Here is a 7,237-nt window from a genome sequence, read left to right on the forward strand (position 1 = left end):
AAAAGGGACTTGCGATTGTAGGAGATTCTAAGCATTTCAATTCCCATGTGCACATGTAATTGCCGCATGTGTGAATGTACAAATTGAGTACACACCTTATATTGATGATGTGTACAAACTGGAACACATGCATAATGTATAGAGACCTGAATTCCCACCCATCCCAAATGAGAGTATGTGGCCACCAGTGTCCAGTGCCCCATTCGAGTTAGTCCCAAATATGAAGTTGCGTCGTGTCCCAAAAGGTTGTCCAAACTTCACTTGGACACGCACCAATATGTATTGAGGGATATATTGAGATCTCAACATCATTAGCATTCATTTTTATTATGCCTATAAAATTAATTAAAATACGTCTTTTTTTATATAAAATACATCATCAATTCTTTTTTTTCTTTTTTTTTCATTTCAATTGTATTATCCACAGTTTACTAATATTTATATAGTGGAAAAATTACTTCTTTAAACGTTACTTCAAATATCAATTACAATTTCTCTGACGATTGAACTTTTACCATTTTTACGATTTAGTCTATGTACCTTTATTAATCGCTAGTTCGATAAAGGTACCTTTTTTACTGATGTCATTTATATTTACATCACAATAAGTAAATGAGCTGAATGTGTGCCGCAAGGCGGTGGCTGACCGGTTCACATAGGATTTCTGTACACAACTACTAGTGTAGGCTCCTTCTCTTGATCGTGATCATCGTCCTTATCTTCTTTGTCTTCACCTCCACCCTCGTACTCATCTTCACCTCAACCGCCGTATTCATATTCACCTCAATCGTCATCTTCATCTTTATATCCATCGCCTTCCTCTGTGCTTGAGAGTGGTGCCATCCTAGCCTCCCATCATGTCCTCCACTCCACGAAAAAGTGGTTGCATCAATGACCCACCTCGATAAAAGAACGACACAGTGGGTGTTTATGACATTATCAACGAATAATCGTATAATCTCGTAAAACCTAGATACGTCTGCATTGACCTGGGCATCGATACTGGTATTAAAAACTACATTAGTGTCGACATCGGTGTCATTACATGTGTCGACATCTATGTCAGCATTTGCGTCGACATCGACATCGGTATGAGGGTGTAGAATGTTTAGGAATAGAGGTGATCCGAAAAATGTACCTACGGGGAGGTGTAGATATAGAATAAGTGAAGTGAACTGACTAAGATATGACATAGACATCAGTGGCGCTTGTTTGGCCGAAGCCAGAGATAAACCCGTCAAGGCACCTCTTATGGCTACGTTGCTAGGACAATCGTTGTCACATCTTCTGGCAAAGTTGTCTACTCCTTATCTTTACCGATAGCAGATATGGTTTGTTGAGGACTCTTAACTAGGGTATTTACTCCAATCAGGCCATCGTGTCCTATGAGAAAAAAGGTTTGAGATGGGTAAAAACTTCATCCTACGATCCTAAATATCGATGTACTCTTTGTGGTAATATTGCCAATTCTTGTCGGTCTTTCCTTATAGATCCAGCTTATGGAGTGCTAACATGTCTCGCGATGGCAGCAAAATTTTTTTTCTCCATGCGAACTGTCGCATCACTCGATCCGATTTGTGCATATCCATCATCACGTACACTATCAATGTAACCTTTGCGTCTCACATGCTCCAACTGGACAAAAATTCTAGCAGGATGCATTTTATGATATTCGGATCGGTGTATGGCATCCATTCAAACTATAGTGCACAATTGTAAATTATGTTATGTACGAAATTTTAAATTACAAATAATTGCGAAATTATTACAGGTTTGAAGAAAATAGTAACTAACTTTAGCTTTCGAGTGTTGATCTGTAACACCCCATACCCGTAACCCCCGTCGGAGCGGAATACAAGGCATTACCTAACTTGATCTCATGCACACAATGTTCCCCAAGTCACCAAGACTTGGTCCACTTTAGAACTTTTTCAATTTCTACTTTAAACTTCTTATTATGGGCCTACGAGCCCCAAATCAACCATTGAAAACTATTTGAGATCAACCCGGGTCCATAAACTATCTATAGAAAATTTGACTTTGAAACAGGGCACACGCCCGTGTAGAAGGGCAACACGCTCGTGTGGCTATTTCAACATGGTCGTGTTGATCGCCCGTGTGGCTCACACGGCCAAAGCAATACAGGGACACGCCCGTGCCCCTGGCCCGTGTCTTTCACACGGCCATGACACGCCCGTCTCCTAGCCTATGTACAAAAACATGGAAATTCTGTTTCTGACGTTAACATCCCCATAATGTCACACGGCCAAGGCACACGCCCGTGTGCTAAGCTTTGTCCCTCACACGGTTGAGACACACGGTCGTGTCTGTACTCGTGTGTTTACTATCATGCATACTATCTTGAAATTTTTATGTGCAGGGGACACACGGCCGAACCACACGCCCATAGGGCAAACCGTGTGCCACACACAGCCTAGACACACGCCTGTATGTCTACCCGTGTGGACAATATAAGGCTATTTACCAAGCCTCTTTGCCACCATTACTTACACAACCTACACAAAAGCAACCAAATCAGCCACAATAGACGACATTTCATTTGTGCATTTCACTCACCTATGAAAATAACATCTTTGTATATAAATCAAAATGAATGCTAGCCATCATTCAAGGTTTAATACAAAATGAAGGGTTTCCAACCCAAGGCAACACATTTGGCCAGTTCTCAATGACAAAAATAGTAATGTCTAAGCCTTATACATGCCATATTCAAAAATATAAATCAAACTATACCAAATGCTTCGATTAATAGTGTGATCGATATCTCTAACTTTCGTTTATCCTTGAGCTAGATAGGCGGCACTATAAAAAAATGGAATAGGAGAGGGAGTAAGCATAAAGCTTAGTAAGTTGCACAGAAATAAATATACAACATAACTTTACCATTCATCAACAAGTATCATAATACACAAGTAGAATAAGCAACACTTACACATCAATATTCAATACACTTCATATAACATATATTGAGTTTACATTTCATACATTCCATATAGGTAACTATGCCACTCACAACACGGTTAAACTTTCCTTGTTAACTTGAAATCTTACTTTCACTGTTGAACCATTTGGAACATTATCGAATACTCATTTAGCCTCAAACATGAGGTTAGGTACTAATGTCATGTCCCAGACATGGTCTTACACAAGTTCTGACATATCTGTGCTGATGCCATGTCCCAAACATGGTCTTACATTGACACATCTCATAGTCGATGCATGTCCCAGACATGTCTTACACTAACAATCGTCTTAATGCCGATGCCATGTCCTAAACATGGTCTTACACTGGCTCTCATAATGTGGCCGATGCATGTCCTAGACATGTCTTACACTAGCTCACAATAACCCATATGTTATAGCATGAATATCCGATTTATTTCCTAGGTTCAAACAGGAACTCTATTATCTCTATTACCATCATGTTTTCTCAATCCCACAATCAAGCAATTCATGCTATATTAAATTCAAGTACAATTCAACCCATACATTAACATTGTAGTTGTATTATTTACATACAACTTGCCTCGGATTACAACATGTAGCGACTAGTCAATTTAATCGATTTGCTTGGCTTTCCCCTAGTCTAGGTTCGGATCTGGTATTTCTTGATCTATAATAGCAAAATGTCCTTATTTAGTCACTAATTAAAATTAGGCAATCAAAAATCCATATCTTCGGTAAAATGACCATTTTGCCCCTAGACTTTAACAAAATGACCATTTTACCCTTAGGCTCAAAAATTAATTTTTATCGAGTTTCTTCATATCTTAAGCCTGTCCAAACCCTTTTTACTCTTATAGAAACTCCAAATTCCCACTATTCCATATACTTAACATCTATTTTACAACTTACACAATATAGTCCTTTTAGATGTTTCAATACTAACACCTTTCACAAAAGTTGTTCATAACACACCCAAGACTTATTTTCTTCCACAAAAACTCAGCAATCATTACAAAATATTTAATGGAAAAACCTTAAAATCTTAATCATTTTGCGAAATAGTACCCTCATTTGAAAGCTTATGCTTCAAGGGTCTTAAAAATGCAAAAATCATCAATAAAGGGTATGAAAATCACTTACTTCTAGAGATGATAAGTTGCTGAAAATTTCAAACTTCCAAACTCCTCTATTTGCTGATATTTTCAGTTAAGAAGAAAGAATAGGTGAAAAAGATGAAGGCTAGGCACTTAGGGTATTATTTTATCACATAATATGACATCACGTACCTAACATTTTGACCATTCACTCTTCTTTGTCTCATAGCCGGCCAAGCTCTTTCAAAAAGGTCTAATTGCCCTTTAAAGACCCCCAAATTTTATTCTCTAATATTTGACACTTCTAGCTATCAATTTAGAACTTTTTCATTTTATGCGATTTAGTCTTTTTTCCCAATTGAGCTCACGAACGTCAAAATTAACTCACTAAATTTTTCATACACTAATATAAACATGCAATAACTTTAAAATAATAGTAAAATAATTTATTCGATTCCAGATTCATGGTTCGAAGACTACTATTCTGACTAGGCCCTAAATTGGGCTATTACATTTCTCCTTCATTAGGGATTTTCGTCCCTGAAAATCTTACCGATGAATAAGTTTGGGTACAGATCTCTCATTGTCTCCTTAGGTTCCCGTGTGGCTTCCTCGACTCCATGTCTCTACCACAAAACTTTCACGAGTGCTATGCTCTTACTCCTCAAATGTTTGACTTCCCGAGCTAAAATCTTGATCGGCTCTTGATCGTGATATTCGTGTGATAAGTTTTATAAATTTATAATGAGTCGCTCTTGAAACTAACTATTATCACGATGAAGGCAAGTGTACCTATCGAACAGTAGTATAGTTTTAGCAAGACCGGATTGTCGAACCCAAAGGAACTAAAAGTACTAGTAATAATTATCTTTTCATTATCTAGCCTAAGAATAATGGAGTTTGTTTTAACTAATTAATTAAGTAAACTAAGAAATCACAGAAAATATAATTGAGGAATTACTTTTGGAAAACTCGATTGATTGAGACAATACCTAAGGAAAAATCCACCTAGACTTTACTTGTTATTTGACTCTGAATCAGACGATTTATTCATTTGACTTGATCTGTAGAAATCCCTAAGTTATATTATTATCTCTCTCGAGACTAACAACGTCTAACCCTAGGTTCAATAATTAAAATCTCTTTCTAATTAACTCCCTAGGGTTGCATTAACTCGATCTATGGATCCCCTTATTAGGTTTCACCCTAATCTGGAAAAATCTTGTCACCCTATCTCTAGGCGCGCAATCAACTCCGCTTAATTATGACAATTGTACTCTTAGACAGGGTCTATTCCTCCTCTGAATAAGAGCTTAACTTGATTCAATATCCTGGAATATCAAAACAAGAATTAAGAACATATAATTAATAACAAGTCAAATATTTATCATACAATTCAGAAAATAATAATAAGATTCGTCTTAGGTTTCATTCCCCTTAGATATTTAGGGGATTTAGTTCATAACTAAAAAGGAAAACGTCTCAGAAGAATAATGAATACAAAACATAAAGAAAACCTAAAACTCTTGAAGGGAATTTGAGGGGAGATCTTCAGTCTTGATGATGAAACCGGCTTCTGAGATGGATCAATCGGCTTTCCTTGAGTAGTTCCCTGCTTCCTCCTCTGTGTCTCTATTTTTCCTCCTCCTCTAGGGTGTATTTATAGGCTTTGGAATGCCTAAGAACCCTCAAAATTGGCCTTTTCCGAATTGGACTAAACTTGAGCTCGGCAGGAACACACCCATGTGACACGCTCGTGTGCGATTACTTCAGGTCGTGCTCAAGCCTATTAGAATGGCACGGGCGTGTGTTATACCCGTGTGAGTCGTGCTTCAATTCTGCCAAATTGACACGGCCGTGTGGTCTGCCCGTGTGAGGAAGTCCAGGCCGTGTTGATTTTGTAAGTTGGCCCATTTTCTCCGTTTTTGGCCCGTTTCTCGTTCCTTTCACTCTCCTATGCTCGCCTAAGTATAAAACATGAAATTAAGGCATTAGAGGCATCGGATTCACCAATTCTAAGGAGAAATCATCCATAAAATGTGTTAAGCATGGGATAAAAATATGTATAAATAACGATTTATCAGCTCTTCGCCATAAGTCATGTCCGGATGAATCTCAACCTCTATCGGTGCAATCACTTGCGACGGGTCTGATCTATATCGACGTAACATGGATACGTGAAACACGTCGTGAATCTTTTCCAACTCTGGTGGCAAAGCCAATTGATAGACAACCGGTCCTACTCCCTCGATAACCTCATAAGGTCCTATGAAACGAGGACTCAACTTGCCTCTTCTACCAAATCTGAGGACTTTCCTCCACGGGGATACTTTCAAAAATACCTTATCACCGACTTGAAACTCAATTTCCTTTCGTTTCAAATCCGCGTAGGATTTCTGTCTATCCGAGGTAGCCTTCAAGCAATCACGAATCACTTTAACTTTCTCTTCAGTCTCTTTGATTAAATTGACCCCGTGAATCTGTCTCTCTCTGAGCTCAGTTCAATATAAGGGCGTTCGACACTTTCGCCCATACAAAGCCTCACAAGGCACCAGTTTCAAACTTGTCTGATAACTATTGTTGTAGGTGAATTCAACCAATGGCAAGTACCTTTCCTGACTGCCTTGAAACTCGAGAATATAACACCGCAACATGTCTTCTAAAATCTGAATCACTTTTTCCAACTGGCCGTCGGTTTGCGGGTGAAATGCTGTGCTAAAACTCAACTTTGTTTCCAATTCCTCTTGTAACATTTTTCCAAAACCTCGAGGTAAATCTCGGGTCTCTATCTGAAATAATTGACATGGGCACTACGTGTAGTCTCACAATCTCGGAAACATACAATTCAGCCAATCTCTCAAGGGAGTAGTCGGTACGCACTGGTATAAAATGTGCCGACTTTAATAGCCTATCCTCAACAACCCGAACAATATCTTTTTTCTTCAGGGTTATCGGCAAACCCGTCACAAAATCCATGGTAATCCGATCCCACTTCCACTCAAGAACCGTTATAGGCTGAAATAGTCCCGAAGGTACTTAGTGTTCAGCCTTCAATTGCTGACACACAAGACACTTGGAAATGAACTCTAAAATATCTCTTTTTTTTATCCCTGATCACCAATACATTTTTTTCAGATCGTTGTATATTTTTACACTGCCCGGGCCCGGGTGGATAG

The sequence above is a fragment of the Gossypium hirsutum genome, chromosome A04 (genome assembly GCF_007990345.1).
Source record: "Gossypium hirsutum isolate 1008001.06 chromosome A04, Gossypium_hirsutum_v2.1, whole genome shotgun sequence".
Lineage (NCBI taxonomy): Eukaryota > Viridiplantae > Streptophyta > Magnoliopsida > Malvales > Malvaceae > Gossypium > Gossypium hirsutum.